General features: G+C 42.3%; 1 pseudogene; it reads left to right on the forward strand.

Moving 5' to 3' along the window:
* Window positions 1-5,665: 5,665 nt before the first annotated feature.
* LOC120640101 lies at window positions 5,666-7,813 on the forward strand (annotated as a pseudogene).
* Window positions 7,814-17,271: the final 9,458 nt, after the last annotated feature.

Raw genomic sequence — 17,271 nt, forward strand, 5'->3', positions numbered from 1 at the left:
TATATATATATATTAATACAAAAATATAACTACTAATATATAGTGGACAAATATGGCCCCTACAAAACAAAAATATCAGCCTATAGCTACTATCGATGTGCACCCATACTGTAAAAAGATTAGGCAAGAAAAAATATCATTGCTTGGAAAAAGAAGAATGTCAGAAAATAAAGAACATTCAGACGAAGAAAGAGACTCAAAACAAAGATGCCTATCACAAATGTATAACAGTGATACATATATCAATTCAAATTATGGTATGGTATCATTTACACCACAATATATTCAACAACTGAAAGAATCATATAGTGAACGATGTATCTAGGCCTACCAACTTATCAATGCAAGCATTGTGAAGCTGTGTTTTGGTACAATGAATGTAACAAAAAAGAAACCTATCGAAACAAACATCCTACATATACAAATTGCTGTAAAAATGGCAAGATTAAAATACCACCATATAAAGAACCTCCCGCATTTCTGTGGCACTTAGTTAACGACAAGGAAGATGAAATGTCAAAGCATTTCTTGCAAAAAATAAGGCAATATAATAGCCTTTTTGCATTCACGTTAATGGGTGCAAATATAATCAAAGATATCAACAAAGGTGAAGGACCATATTTATTTCGTATCAACGGACAAATACATCATCGGATAGAATCATTGCTTCCTGAAAATGGTCAACCACTCCAATATGCTGTGCTATATATTTTTAACACAAAAAATGAAATCGAAAATAGAATAAAGGCGCTACACAGAGAGGACCCTCAAGAAATAGATATAGATCCAAGGATAGTAGAAGAACTTAAAAATATGCTAGATAAATGTAACCCATTAGTAAAAATATTTCGGCATGCCCGTGACTTGCTAGACCAACACAAAGGCATAGATATAAGCATACGTATTTTAGGTGCTGACAAAGGTGATGCAGTACAATATGAAATGCCACACCCCGAGGATTTAGCAATGTTAATAGTTGGTGACCTCACTTTAGAACGACACAAGAGAGATATTATCATCAGCAGTAGAAGCAAAGGTCTTCAACATATAACTATTTTCCATCCTGCGTACATGGCTTTGCAATATCCATTGCTGTTCCCCTATGGAGAAAGAGGTTTCCAACTTGGCATTCCATATCATGAAAACAAAGCCTCTTGTAATAAGCCTACAAAAAGAAATATGATGACAATGCATGAATATTACAAATACCAAGTACACTATAGACCAAATCAACCTAATCCATTTTTGTGCTATGGCAGACTCTCAAAACAAGCTATAGTAGACGCTAGGGCAATGGAGGATGAAGATAGGTTGGCATATATTGCAAGAAACCAGGACAAATTAAGGTGTGAATATTTGCAAGGAGTTTTTGACGCCATCGAAAAAGGACTTACTGAGAGCGATCAAATAGGTAAAAAAAACTTTGCTCCCTTCGAGCCACATAGGTTGCAAACGATATGTCATACAAAATTACCATGATGGCATCGCAATTTGCCGTGTATATGGACCTCCTGACCTCTTTGTAACATTCACATGCAATCCAAAATGGCAGGAAATAGTTGATACTATAAAACAAGGTGAACAACCCAGTGATAGACCAGATATCATAGTAGGAGTGTTCCATATGAAACTACAAGAACTAATAGAAGATATCTAGTCAGGCCAATTATTTGGACCAATTTTGGCCATATTATACTCAATAGAATTCCAAAAAAGAGGCATGCCCCATGTTCACATCATAATATGGATAGATAAAAAAATATCATAATTAACGCAGAAGTAATTAACTCATGGATATCGGCTGAAATTCCTGATCCAAAAGATGATCCTCTTGGATATGTGCTCGTATCTGAACATATGCTACATGGACCATGTGGTCATAAAAATGAAAAATGCCCCTGTATGAAAAAGGGAAAGTGCTCAAAATTTTATCCAAAAGACTTTATCGAAGAGACAACTTTTACTGACAATGGATTCACTCTATATCCTAGAAGACAAAATAACATCTACATACAAAAAGGAAATCATAACTTAGATAACAGATGGGTTGTCCCACACAATATGAAGCTACTTAAAAAAATACCAAGCACATATAAATGTAGAATATGTCAACAAAAGCAAACTACTTAAATATCTATGCAAATATGTAAACAAAGGACCAGACCAAGCATCAATCATGTTTGAACGCATACGAAAAGGACAACATGCAGACCCAATGGATCAAACTAACGATAGAGATGAAATTAAAGAATACCTAGATTGTCGATACATATGTGAACAAGATGCACTTTGGAGATTATTAGAATATGACATACATTATCATTGGCCACCAGTTGAAAGACTACCGGTACATCTTCTGCTACAAAACACCATATGTTTACGTGAGGGCACAAAATTAAAATCAATTGCTAAAGATCAAAAATTTCAAAAAAACAAAATTAACAGAATGGTTTAAAGCAAATAAGTTGCATGAAGATGCAAGGAAACTTACATATTGCGAATTTCCACAAGAGTGGACATGGGATGACAAAAATAGAAAATGGACAAAGAGACAACACAATTTTAAGATGGGTAGATTATACTATGTGAACCCTATAGAGGGAGAACATTTTTACCTATGAATGCTACTGATGATAGTTAGAGGAGCTAAGGACTACAAAGATATAAGAACATATAACGGAATAGTATATTCGACATTCAAAGAAGCCTGTGCTGCGCGCAGACTACTAAAGGATGATAAAGAATGGTATGATACCTTTAATGAAGCCGCTAATTGGGCAACTGCTGGACAACTGAGATACCTATTTTTCACCATGGTGCTATATTGTAACTTACAAGATGAACGGAAATTTTATGAGCATATCTGGAGAAAAATGACGGATGATATTGAACAACAACTAATAAAAAAATATCATCCAGTTATGTATAACCCAACAGATACCGAGTTACAAGATTTGCTATTAGAAGAGCTTGAAGACATCTTTTCCAAAAACGAAACTTACATGTACAATTATAACCTCCCACACAAATCAGCACAATACATTACAGATACAAACAACAAGCTGATCGAAGAAGAACTTAGTTACAACTGTGAAATGCTAGAGAAGGAATCAAACCAATTATACCAACAGTTAAATAATGAGCAAAAAATGCATTTCATGCTATAATAAAAGCTATCCTTGCTAAAGAACCCAATATCTTCTTCGTCATAGGACATGGCGGTACTGGAAAAACATTTCTATGGAACACTATAATTGCGTATCTAAGAGCCCAAAGAAAAATTGTACTCACCATAGCTTCATCAGGAGTTGCATCATTACTACTTCCCAATGGACGAACCGCACATTCAAGATTTCGGATTCCTATCGATTTGGATGACCTCTCAATTTGCGACATCAAAAGAGGAACAAAGCTTGCCGATCTCATACTTACCACAGACCTTATCATTTGGGATGAAGCTCTGATGACAAATAGACAATGTTTTGAAGCTCTTGATAGATCACTTAGAGATATAGTTTCTGAAAAACAACCAAGATTTCAAGAGATACCATTCGGAGGAAAAGTTCTTGTACTAGGAGGGGACCCGAAACAAATCTTGCCGGTAATCGAAAACACTACGAGAGCACAAATAATTAATGCATCAATATTTCGCTCGTACCTATGGAAAGATATAAAGAGGCTTTACTTAAATGAAAATATACAATTAAAAAAATTAGATGCAACGACATCGGAATACAATGAATTAAACGAATTTAGTGAATGGATTCTAAAAATAGGAAATGGAACTATACAAAATAAATCTTCATGCACTGTGGATGATAATCCAGATTATGACATAGTTGAAATCCCAGATGATCTATTGATAAAGCAAGCTGACAATAAAATCAAAGCTCTTGTAGATTCGACGTTCCCCAATTTCACCTTAAACTACAACAATGCTGAATACCTAAGAGACCGAGCTATCTTATCAACAACCGATGAAATAGTCGATGAAATAAATGACTACATGCTTAGTTTGCTACCTGGGAATGAGATAGAGTATTACAGTGCAGATTCCATATCTAAATGTATAGATACTTGCAATGATGCCAACATATTATATCCTATTGAATATTTAAATAGTCTCAGCGCAAACAATTTTCCCGCACATATACTTAAATTGAAAATAGGGGTGCCGGTTATGCTACCACAAAATCTTAACCAAAGTGTGGGACTATGCAATGGAACACGATTAATAGTAACAAATCTTGGACACAATGTGATCGAAGCCGTTGTTATAACAGGAACACATATCGGAGAAAAGGTATACATACCTAGAATAAACCTAACTACACAAGGCTGTCGTTGGCCATTCGTTTTAAGCCGTCGACAATTTCCAATAAAAGTATGCTACTCTATGACAATAAATAAAAGCCAAGGACAAACATTATCAAATGCAGGAGTGTATTTAAGGAAACCAGTATTCACGCATGGCCAACTATATGTAGCAGTTTCTCAAGTAAAAGAGAGAAAAGGCCTTAAAATATTAATTGAAAATGAAGATGGAACATGTGGAAACAAAACAACAAATATTGTATATAAAGAAATATTCGATGTGCGTTAAACAGATTGCAAAAATGTCTGATTAAAACATTTGATTCCTCTATTATAATCTATATCATTTACATTATTCTATTCTTTGCTTGTATTTAACTTTCGGTTATTTACTTGTAGGTTCCATTGCATTGGTACAGTAACAATGCAGGTACAGGGACATATCACTCCACTCTCAGAGCTGCGTCCAATAAATGCTCTGTATAATATTCATGTCAGAGTATCAAGAACCTGGGAATACAGAGGCAAGAGTGAACAAAATGATCTGATCCATTTTGACGTGGTGCTCATCGACCAAAAGGTATAAGAGCTTATTCCTTCATCAAATATGCCAACAATAATATACTGACACAAAATGATGAAGATGGACTATTTTTTGTGAACCTTAGATTAGTTCTTTCACTGTCTTTTTACATGACAGAAATAAGATTAATATATTTTCGTTTTTATTGGGTTACAAATAGATGGCAGCATATCTACTCATTCTATGCTTGCATAGTCCTATGAGACAGCCAATTCACTACTTCTACGAGCATATGCATTGGGTCACAGTTTTAGATAACTATAAAATTATTTGTTACGCAACCAGTTCAGTACTTGTAGTAGCATTTGCTGCAGTATAGCAGGATAACCACCCATTATCCATGGTCTTCAGTTAGTGTACAACCTCAGCAGCTTGTTGACATAGCCATTTTCCAAACAGGTCTGCTACTACTTTCATATTTATGCATATTCTAAGTAGTCATTCAGCTTTACTATCTCTATTGTTTTAAATTATATTTTCAATTAAGTATATATTGTGCTTAATGATAGGGCCCCTATTGGTTGCTGCGCTCCAACAAAGGCACAGCATAGCCACTCCAAGTACCATGATGACAGCTGCAGTTTTAATTTAATGTTGACAATTTTCTTCCAATGTTTAAAACTGTAGGGTTATGCAATGTACTGTGAGGTGCCAAAAGACATACTCGCCCAATTCAAGGAGCACCTACAGGAAGGAAAAATTCTTTATATCTCCAAGCCAATTGTTGAAAAAGCTAAGCCTCGCTACAGAGTGGTAGATGCCCCTTACATGCTAAAGTTCAACAAGCGAACACAAATCTTGGAAGCCAATGATGACCCAGCTTTTCTCAAGTATGTGTTTTCATTAACTCCAATTGAACAGCTACCACAATATGCCAGAAGGACAGATCGTTTCCTAGGTAATAATACTTATTCTGAAAATTCATACCAAATATTTGAATATCCTAATATAGATTGTGTCTAATTCCCTAAATTGTCCATACATATGTGCTTGGGAAAATTACAGCCGTCTCAAACGCAGCCATTGTGCGCAACACATCTGGTGATCTCATGATGCGTAGAATCATAAAACTCCAAGATCATAAGTATGATTTCAAACTACTACGTTTACTCATTTTTCAGATGCTGGTTTTATTCTTAACTGTTACATTAATACTCAGATTATCTAATCAATATGCAGGGGGATCACAATTGACTTATCATTATCAGGACAAAGGGCTCTCGAATTCAATGCAGAGGTTGTATTTGATGTTGGTCAGAACCATCACGTAATTGCAATCTTTGTGGGCACTTTAATGAAGGTGTATAAAGAAAACTACAAATTTCTCAGTGGAACATCAGCTTGTCGTTGGTACATAAATGAAAATGAAATACCAGCAATAAGGACATTTCAGAGAGGGTATAATTTCAATCTTCTTTCTTTGATACAGCCGACAATTCTTAAACTATATGCTTATGGTAAATATATTATATTATGCTAACAGCTTGCCCTACAGAGTGACGCCAATTCAAAAGCTAGAACTCCAGAGCGAAGACTACATGGAACAAGGTGTCGAAGAAAAAACTTTGTTCGATCTCAAAGAAGTTGATCCTTATACAGAAAAGGTGCAAACCACATCCTTACATTATTAACAGTTACCCATATGTGTAGTACATGCTGCTTAGCTCACTACTTCACTACTGTCCTAATTATGCAAAACCAGGACAAGAGATTCCAGTGCACAGTTACACTGCTTTCTCTAGCAGACAAGCAACAGTGGTGCTACAGAGCTTGTAAAGTTTGCAACTAAAAAATGGTAGCAGGTCATGATGGGTATGAATGTACAAAGGCAACTGGTTGCTCCTGCAAACAATTTGACTGGAAGTAAGAAAAGCTCATGAAACATTTTTTTTTGTTATGTGCCCTGTTGCAATTATGGTGCTAATTTATCTCGTATTTAATCAACTTTAATACTAAGTATGAGTTTGATTAGACAAGCCAATGGCAGGCAATTATTACACATTCCATTGTTTAAATATATACTATTAATGATACAATGAAAAAATTGCTTCTCTAATTTACATAATTTTCCTGATTACCACCATCTATTTAAAGCATTGTGGCAGCCTACCTCCTGTCAGCAGTGGCTCCAAGCTCATTAAAATGTACTCTAAACATTGGTACAACAATTATGGTAATCTGACACATACCTGCCTACCAACAGTTTCAAATAAATAGAGCAATTTTCAATCTGTAACCTCAATGCCACCATGTCTGGGTCTACTTTTTGCTGCCTATACCCATGATCCTTTAGCAAATTTCCAACCGTTTTATTGTTTCTGTTGGTAGCACGCTGAATCTGAATTTTAGGTTCTATACTATGCAATTTTTTTTAGCTCATGTAATATTATGCAAATCATATTTTCACTATATTTTCTACATGTCTCAGGTACAAGATCTGTTTCATAGGAGCAGACGACACATATAGCCTTGAGTTTATGTTCTTTGAGAAAAAAGGCATAGAACTCATTGGGAAAAGTGCAGAAACTCTAAGGAAACAGTATGAACCAACTTCCACCCCACCTGACATAGCGCAATGGATAAATCATAAATTCACCTTCATAGTAAAAGTTCTATAAAAAAAAGCGCCAGAAGTTTGGATCCTTCTTTTGAGGTTGTTATGATCAAAGAAAGACATGGAAAGCAAGCAACACTACCAACCATTGCGAACATTGAATCTGTGTCATCAAACATGGACACATCAGATCTACCACCACTGGTAACAATAACATCATCCAAAAAGATAGATCAGGTAAATTTAAATAATTATATTCCTTAAGCTAAAATTTGTTGCTTGAAGTTATAATCACTTACAAAAAATTTCAGGCTTCATCTTCAGCAACTCCTCACTTCATAGATGTCAAGGCTATGGTGTAAGGATCGATGGACCAAGAGGGGGGGGGTGAATTGGGTCTTTTTCAAATTTCTAAGATAGATAAAACAACCTTAACCTATGCAAAGCTAGTAAGGCTCAATTCACCAACCGGCTAAACAAAGCAAACTACACAAGCTAACAAAGATATGAAACTAAGCAAGGTAGAGCTAAGCTATGATCTCTAAGGTCAAGCACATAAAAGAATGCATGAAAGTAAGTGCTTGAAATGAAAGAGAGTGCAAGAGACAACCGGATTTTTTCCCGTGGTATCGATGTGTTGGCACACACCCCTAATCCACGTTGTGACACTCACTAAGAGTCTTGTCACCTCCCATGTCACCGAGACTTGGGCGCTCACTAAGAGTCTCCGTTCACCATCCCGGCGTGGTGGAGCTCAAGTCACGTACAATCTTCTTCTCCGGGCTCCCACAATCCTTGGCAAGCTCCGCGAGAAACACTTCGATCACCAAGATCGTCTAGGTGCTGCCAAACACCAAGAGTAACAAGCTCCTAAGCCTTCACTTGACCTACACTCAGTTGGCCCTAGCTCAAGCACACTTGCTACACTTGCAAAGGATGAAATCTTCAAGGTTGAAGCACAAACAAAGCACTAGATCTTCTCTCTTTTGCTCAAAGCTCTTTCTCTTCTTCTCAAGGGTGGCCTCAGGTTTTCAAGGTGTCAAAGGCAACTGAAATGAGCCAGGGGGTACCCTTATATAGAGTGGAGGAGGTCACATAGCCGTTGGAAGTTTTCTGCAGAAAAACCGTGACCACCGGAAGAACCGACGGTATAGAAAGTATAGGCATCGGTTCAACCGGTCTCTCTGTGTCAAAGAAGTAGCCGTTGGAGTTCTGACACAGTATCCACGCTTGCGTCATTTGCACCGGTGCATGCTCTGTAGGGGCATCGGTTCAACCGGTGCTGAAGAGGTTCACTGATCAACTCAAACAAGCGTTCTGGAATAAAGTACATCCAATGCACCGGTGCTTTGATTCTGAAGCGTCGGTTCAACCGATGCTGAAGAGAAGTTGAAGTCCACCAAAACATGCTTTCTGGAACAAAGAACTTCCATTGCACCGGTGCTTATCTTTTGACCATCGGTTCAACCGGTGCTATACTTGATTTCTGCCTTCATCCAGAGAAGATAGACCGACAGGGCATCGGTCCTTCCGCCATGCATCGGATGCTCCGATGCTAGAGCACCGGTTCAACCGGTGCTGCCGATTTTCTTTGTTTTCAGCTATTTTGACTTGGATTTGAATGTGACTTTGATTGTTTCTTCTTCCAAGAGTTGTGTTGACTTCTATTGACCATATTTTGCTGTTTTTGAGTGACTGTGCAAGATTTCTAAGGCCAACTCAAGTTTTGATCAAGCTACTAACTCATGAACCCCTCTTAATAGTACGATCAAGAACTAGAAACTATAAAACCTAACTAAATCAAGTGTCCTTCAACTCCTTGTGACACTTGAGACTAGAAAGGCCCTTAATCTTTCATATCGAGTCCTTGGTACGCATGATTGTTTCGAATTGAGGGGTCTCCTTTCATATTTCATATGAGACTAATCCAGTTATTTAGCTTTCCTTTAAAACACACGTTAGTCACATACGGTTGTCATAAATCACCGAAACTTACCATTAGCATCTATCGGCCTAGATGCGCTACAATCTCCCCCTTTTTGGTGATTGATGACAACACAAAGTAGAGATACATACTATAAGAAAATGAAAGCGATAAACAAGCATGCAATACTTGAAATAAAGCACATGTAGGGACAAGTCAACACAGAGCATACACAAAATCCAACTAACATGTCCATACACAAAATCCATGAAGATCCAATCACGCCACAAACCACCAAGCTCCCCCTATCTCTACTCCCCCTATCTATCTCCCCCTTTGGCAACAAAGCACCAAAAAGGAAGGCAAACTAATCCTGAGCTGGAGAAGGCGGAGTCTTCCGGCTGGGTCCGGTGGAGAACTGAGCGGCAGAGTCGTCGGCGTCGTCGGCGTCGTCGTCCGTCCAGTCGTCGTCGACCGAAGAGGACTTCTGCTCGACCGGAGTCATCGGAGCAGCAGAAGTAGCTGGTGTAGCGGTAGAAGCTGGCGCGGCGACGACCGTGGAGTCCGTCGGAGGAGCAGACGTGACGGGAGTCAGGTCTGGCTGAGTGGAGCGTACGACGGACGGACGGAGCACCTCAGGCTGTGAAGGTGACTCGAATGTGAGTGACTGAGCCGAGGGGTGCTGGAGCTGGTGTAGGATCTGCTGCTGTCTGTGAAACTCTGCACGCTGCTCGGCAGTCCAAACACTAGGCTGAGGAGCAGGAGCCGGAGCAGCAGTAGGAACAGGACTGGCAAACAACCCGGTCTGAAGAAGTGGTGACATCGGGAAAGATGACAAGGGTGTCTGCACAAATCCGCCAACAGGTGGAGGGGGAGCAGTGGGGTCGAATTGGAGCTGCTGGGGTGTAGGAAGCTGAGGCTCAGGCAGTCCAGTGTGACGATACAGCTGACCGAAGCATCCCGAGAAGAATGTGAACATCTGCTGCTGTAGCTGTAGTCTCATGGCCTCCTGCTGCTGCCGAATGCCCTCAAGAACAAGTGTCTGGGCCTCCTGCTGGCGAGCCTGCTCGGCTTGCATGCTCAGCTGAGCTGCAGCAAACCGGTCCTGCTGATCTGATAGCCGAGTAAGAATGACAGCAAGTGCATCGGGCTGAGTGACCTGAGCAGTGGTGACTGGAGGAGCAGGGGCTCGTGCTGCACCAGAAGATCTTGCCTCATCATCATGAGCTCCTCGAGGGAGGGTAACAGTGGGAATGAAGTCCTCGTCATCCTCCGAGTCCTCTGAGTCAGTGATCAGGTAGTGTGGGAGCTGGGCCTCTGCTGCTGCTAGTGAAGCGTCCTCGGCTGCTGTCGGATCATCTGCAACTCTGCCCTCAGCCAAGACACGCTCATCAAGTATCTGCTGTGCCCTGCGCTGGCCTCTCGAGCCACGACGACCGTCTCGAGGAGTAGCAGGTGAGTAAAAACTGAAGTGTGTCCTCGAGTGCTCCAGCTCATCCATATGCTCATTCTGACTGAGCTGAGCCAGAATCCAGCAGATCCAATGAGCAAACGGATGGCGACGGTGAACTGTCATCCCATCCAGAATCACATCCTCTAGCTCGCAGATAAAGAAGTCGACTAGGTCAAAGTCACGACCTGTCATGATATAAAGTAGAAGCCACTGCTGCAGAGCTGTGATCCCCTCATTATATCCAATCCGAAACAACAGACTCTTCCTCAAAGCTAGATGTACTGAGTGAGCTACGTGAGTAAGTCTGTCCGGGGTCCTCGGTGTGCCAGGCAGGAAAGGCTGCTCAAAGAGAACGCTGATCTCCTCGTCAGATGGGACGTGAGACTCATGAGGACGACGAGGAGGCACTGTGCTGCCATAAGCCTGATAGTGCACGAAGTGTGGCTCCTCGGCAATCTGAACTCCAAGCAGTGTAGCTAGACGTGCTCGAGTCAATCTGTAATGCCTCTGCTGGAACATAAAATCTATGAACTGTCGGTCCTCCTCAACAAATAGGGTGGCGTAGAAAACGTGAACCCACTCTCTGATGTACCGAGACCTCTCATTCAGTAGAGCTGGCAAACCCTCATATCTCTCAAACAAGGGGAGGATAGGAGTGCCTCCTGCTGCCACGCGCATAGCCACCCAGTGGAGCATTTTGTGCTCACTGATCTTGATATCCATCTGGGTATAAGCGTGGTAGAAAGACTCCTGGAGCAGAGTGTGAAAGCGACGGTCAACTCCAATATCCCTCTGCTCGGGAAACCACTGCTCCGGGGTCACGTATCTCAGTCTTTTGACCCTAGGTCCTGGAATACCCCTGAGATCAAATAGCTCAACCTCGGGCAGCTCCTCACCACTGTCCTGACCTCCTACCTGAGTGTCACTGCCGGTGTGCTGCTGCTGTGCATGGCCTGCTCCCCTCTGAGTACCACCACCTCGAGTCCGTGGACGAGAGCGGGACTCAGGTGTGGTCTGTGCCATCTCTGGCTGACGAGTACGTCCTGAACGACGTAACTGCTGCTGTGGCTCCCCCTGAGTCTGAGGATCCCTGATCCGAAGTGATCCCTGCCTGTCTGCAGCATCAGCAACTGCCTCAGCCTGCTCTCTCTCGCGGTCCTCACGGGTGCGTTTCTTCTTCTTTTGCACAACCATCTTGCCCTTGCCCTTCTTGTCACCAGCCATCTATCAAAGAGGCATAAAACGGAATGATATGAGCCTAACAAGGTAAGATCTAGTGGATAACGACTTCACTAATACTCTAAAAGGACTACTGAAGTGACGAGATTAGATGTGAGTGATCCTTAGGGTTTAGGGTGATATGTGCATGTGTGCAAAAGATGATGAACCAAAAGAACTTCACATGCTAATGAGTGTGTAGGTCATACCCTTGCAAAACAGGGAAGAAATTGAAGAAACAGCCTTAGAGGCAATTCCTCGAACACCTTGAGTGCACCCAAAACAAGGGTGGAGAGAGCTCAGAACAGGGCTCTAAACCTCGCGCGTGGAGTGGAGCAAGAGGGGCTACTCGTGTGAGATCCAAGAGGACACGTCGGCGGCAGTGCAGGCAAGCGGCGGCGCGGGCTTGCAGGCGGCGCAGGCACGGGGCGGCGCAGGCGCTGGCCTGGCGCGGGCGAGGCGCGGCAGCGGCGCACGTGAGGTGGTGGAGCGGTGCACAGGCGGCGGCGCAGGGGACTAGCGGCGGCGGCGGTTAGGAGAGGCGAGCACTGGCGCGGCGGCGGCGGCGAACGGGTGGTGGAGAGAGAGACCGGGCGCGGCGGTTCGCGTGGAGAAGAGGAGGAAAAGAGGCTGACACGCGGGGCCCGCGGGCGGGATAAGTGAAACAGAACACGCGGGCCCGCCAACCCTAAAGCACTGGAAGTTCCGATGGTTCAGAGAAAAGAGCATCGGTGTAATTACCGGTGTAACTTTGACCAGATCTGATTGAGAAGAAAACATGGTCAACAGGGGCACCGGAAGAACCGTTACTTAGGCATCGGAACATCCGATGGGCGTCGGTGCAACGGCAGGAGTAAGGTCCAGAGACACTGCAAGGGCCATTTCTCCACGCAGTAGCACCGGTTGAACCGATGCTTAGGTGTCGGTTCATCCGCAAACCATCGGAAGCACCGGTGGCCGTCGGTGTAATGGTCGGAGGTTGTTCCAGAGACGATGCAGAAACTGAACCACTAGGACTTAAGCACCGGTTGAACCGATGAAGAATAAACACAGGGCGTCGGTTTAACCGGTGGTTAAGGAAAATTTCTGCTGAACTACAAACTCTACTTCTGAACCAAAATTTCAACACCAAAGCCATAAACACTCAATTTTGGACCATTTTCGAGAGACAACCTCACCCCTCAAACACTCATACTAAGTGCTCGCAAGCTTTTATATTAACTTAGGCAAATTAAGATCCAAGCGAGGTTTAAACACAAAAACTAAATGTATGAGCCACTTTGCCTATGAACTTAGAGATTAAACCTTTAAGTTCGATAGGACGTGACTCAATAGGCATGAAAGCGCAACATTGATCTTATCACCCTTGTAGAGATGATATTTCATATTTAGCATGAATATCTTTCTCGAAGTGTGATTTGCTCCCTTGTGATACTACTAACGTGATGCAATGCCAATGCAAAGCAAGAAATAGACATGGATGCATTCTATATGACAAGCACATGCATTGCACAAATTTAAATCTATCTTGTTAAGTTTGAACCCTTGGCAAGCTTCTTCATGATGAACCATTCTTCATGCCATGAGCGAAACGAAGACCACCGGCTCATGCAAGACCCACGTTCATCACTATCTTGACAAGGTTAGACAAGTGTCCTATATGTATGCATCTTTCTATATGACAAGGCAACTTACATGACGTTTGCCGCATCTAATACATTAAGCTCATTCCTTAGCCTAACAAAAGTACTCTCGTCTAAAGGTTTTGTGAAAATATCCGCAAATTGCTCCTCGGATCTCACACCTTGAAGAGATATGTCTCCTTTAGCTTCGTGATCACGCAAGAAGTGATGGCGAATATCAATGTGCTTTGTGCGAGAGTGTTGAACAGGATTTTTGGCAATTTTTACGGCACTTTCATTGTCACAAAGGAGTGGGATCCTATCTAGTTTCACACCAAAGTCCAAAAGGGTTTGCTTCATATATAGGATTTGGGCACAACATGCACCGGCCGCTATATATTCCGCTTCCGCGGTGGACAAAGCCACAGAATTTTGCTTCTTACTTGACCAAGAAACTAGAGAACGCCCAAGCAAGTGGCAACCCCCGGAGGTACTCTTGCGATCCACACGGCTTCCGGCAAAATCCGAATCCGAGTATCCCAAGAGATCTAAGCTTGCGCCTTTGGGGTACCACAAGCCTATGCTTGGGGTGTCCTTGAGATACCGAAGGATCCTATTCACAGCCGAGAGGTGTGATTCCTTTGGGTTTGCTTGAAAGCGGGCACACAAGCACACACTAAACTTTATATCGGGCCTAGATGCGGTAAGGTAAAGCAAAGACCCTATCATAGAACGATAGAGGGATTGATCAATCGGTTTACCGTCCACATCCAAGTCGAGATGCCCATTAGTTGCCATGGGTGTCTTGATTGGTTTGCACTCATCCATCTTGAACTTCTTCAAGATATTTTTAGTATACTTTTCTTGATGGATGAATGTCCCTTCCTTCATTTGTTCGACTTGAAAACCAAGGAAGAAGGTCAATTCGCCAATCATGGACATCTCGAATTCCCTAGACATCATGGTAGCAAACTCATGGCTTAGTAAATCATTAGTTGAGCCAAAGATAATATCGTCAACATAAATTTGACAAATGAAAAGATCCCCGTTGACGTCTTTTGTGAACAACGTGGTGTCCACCCTCCCAATCTTGAAGCCTTGCATGATTAGGAAGTCACGAAGCCTCTCATACCAAGCCCTTGGAGCTTGTTTGAGCCCATAGAGTGCCTTGTGCAACCTGTAAACATGATTAGGATTCCTCGGATCTTCAAACCCGGGAGGTTGCTCAACATAAACAAGTTCGTTAATAACGCCATTTAAGAATGCACTTTTCACATCCATTTGATATAACTTAATGTTATGATGTGAAGAGTAAGCAAGAAGGATGCGGATAGCTTCAAGTCTTGCGACCGGAGCAAAGGTTTCACCAAAATCCAAACCTTCGACTTGAGAAAACCCTTTTGCCACAAGTCTTGCTTTGTTGCGTATCACCACCCCATGTTCATCTTGCTTGTTTCGAAAGACCCACTTTGTGCCAATGATGTTCTTGTCTTTCGGAGGAGCTTCGAGGACCCAAACTTCATTGCGGGTGAAGTTGTTCAATTCTTCTTGCATGGCCATCACCCAATCCGAGTCCTCAAGCGCTTCCTCTATGCTTGTGGGTTCAATACAAGAAACAAACGAGTAATATTCGCAAAATGAAGCATGCTTGGAGCGAGTTCTTACTCCCTTGGAAGGACTACCAATGATTTAACCAATTGGATGATCCTTGGAGATGCGACCATGCTTCACTAGCGGTGCTTGAGTGGATGCTTGTTGGGGTGGATCATGGGTGACTTGTGCTTGTGGTGGAACACTTTGCTCTTCTTGTTCTTGGACTTGGGGTGTTGGTGTTGGCACATCTTCTTGAGGTTGTGTATCATCTTTGTCTTGATCTTCATCCACTTGGGGTGCCATGGAGGTGCTTGGTGTAGATGAGGAAGGTCCTCCCCCTTGATCATTGCCTTCATGCACCTCTTCCGGCTTGATATCCCCAGTTGACATATTCTTCAAAGCTTCATCAATCTCGTCATCACCTACAATGTCATAGCCAACAACCTCCTCTTGGGAGCCATTAGATTCATCAAACTCCACATCACATGTTTCTTCAACTAACCCGGAGGTTTGATTGAATACTCTATATGCTTTGGAGTTTGATGCATAACCAAGAAAGAATCCTTCATCACATCTACTTTCAAACTTACCGAGCCTTTTTTTCTTATAAATGAAGCATTTGCAACCAAAGACTCGAAAGTAGGAGATGTTTGGCTTCTTCCCGGTGAGGAGTTCATATGGCGTCTTCTTGAGGAGTCGGTGGAGATACACCCGGTTGGACGCATGGCACGCCGTGTTGATTGCTTCCGCCCAAAATTTCTCGGACGTGCCATAGTCATCCAACATTGCTCTTGCTAGAGTGATCAATGTCTTGTTCTTTCTCTCCACCACTCCATTTTGTTGAGGCGTGTAGGTGGCGGAGAACTCATGCTTGACACCCTCTTCATCGCACCATTCTTCAATTCTCATATTCCTAAACTCGGTGCCGTTGTCACTCCGGATCTTCACAATTGGGGAGTTGTACTCCCTTTGAGCCCTTCTTGCAAATGTCTTGAAGAGTTCCGGAGTTTCACCCTTATCGCCTAGAAACATAACCCAAGTGTAACGTGAAAAATCATCAACAATTACTAGGCAATAGAGGTTACCACCAATGCTCTTGTATGTAGTTAGTCCAAAGAGATCCATGTGAAGTAGCTCGAGCGGCTTGGAGGTAGACAACATCGTCTTGATGGGATGATGTGTTGCAACTTGCTTTCCGGCTTGACATGCACTACATAGCTTGTTCTTGTCAAATGTGACATCCTTCAAGCCGGTGATCATCCCTTTCTTGTGGGCTTTCTTGAGGTTGCTCATGCTGATATGAGCAATTCTTCTATGCCAAAGCCACCCAAGAGACGACTTGGTGAAGAGGCATGTCATGGTGCTTGTTTGCTTTGAAGAGAAATCCACCAAATAGATGTTGCCATGCCTAAACCCCGTGAATACCATTGACTTGTCTTCTTCAAGAGTTACTACAACACCATTCTTGTCAAAGGTACATGTTAGTCCAAGATCACACAATTGAATAATTGAAATAAGATTAAAACTTAGTGCTTCTACAAACAAGACATTAGAAATAGATAAATCTTTAGAGATTGCTATTCTACCCAAACCTAAGACTTTCCCCCTTGAGTTATCACCATAGGTGACATGTTCATGATCGCCGGGGTCTTCAAGAGAGGTGAACATGCTATCATTGCCGGTCATGTGTTGAGAGCAACCGCTATCAAGTACCCAATATTTTCCACCGGCTTTGTAGTTCACCTACACACATGAGAATTCACTTTTGAGTTTTAGGAACCCAAACAAGCTTTGGGCCTTGCACATGTGTGACAAGAGCTTTTGGGACCCAAAGTTGCTTGGGGAGCTTCTTCTTTGACTCCTTAGCAATTTTGCCAATGAATTTGGCCTTCACCTTGCCCTTCACTTTACTCAAGAGAAAATGGTTATTTTGAAACATTAATGAGTAATTCTTAGGTAAAGTGGGAAGAGGACGTGATGGTAAGGTGCACTCCCTAGTGTGGTGCCCGG

This window comes from Panicum virgatum, chromosome 7K, assembly GCF_016808335.1.
Source record: "Panicum virgatum strain AP13 chromosome 7K, P.virgatum_v5, whole genome shotgun sequence".
NCBI lineage: Eukaryota > Viridiplantae > Streptophyta > Magnoliopsida > Poales > Poaceae > Panicum > Panicum virgatum.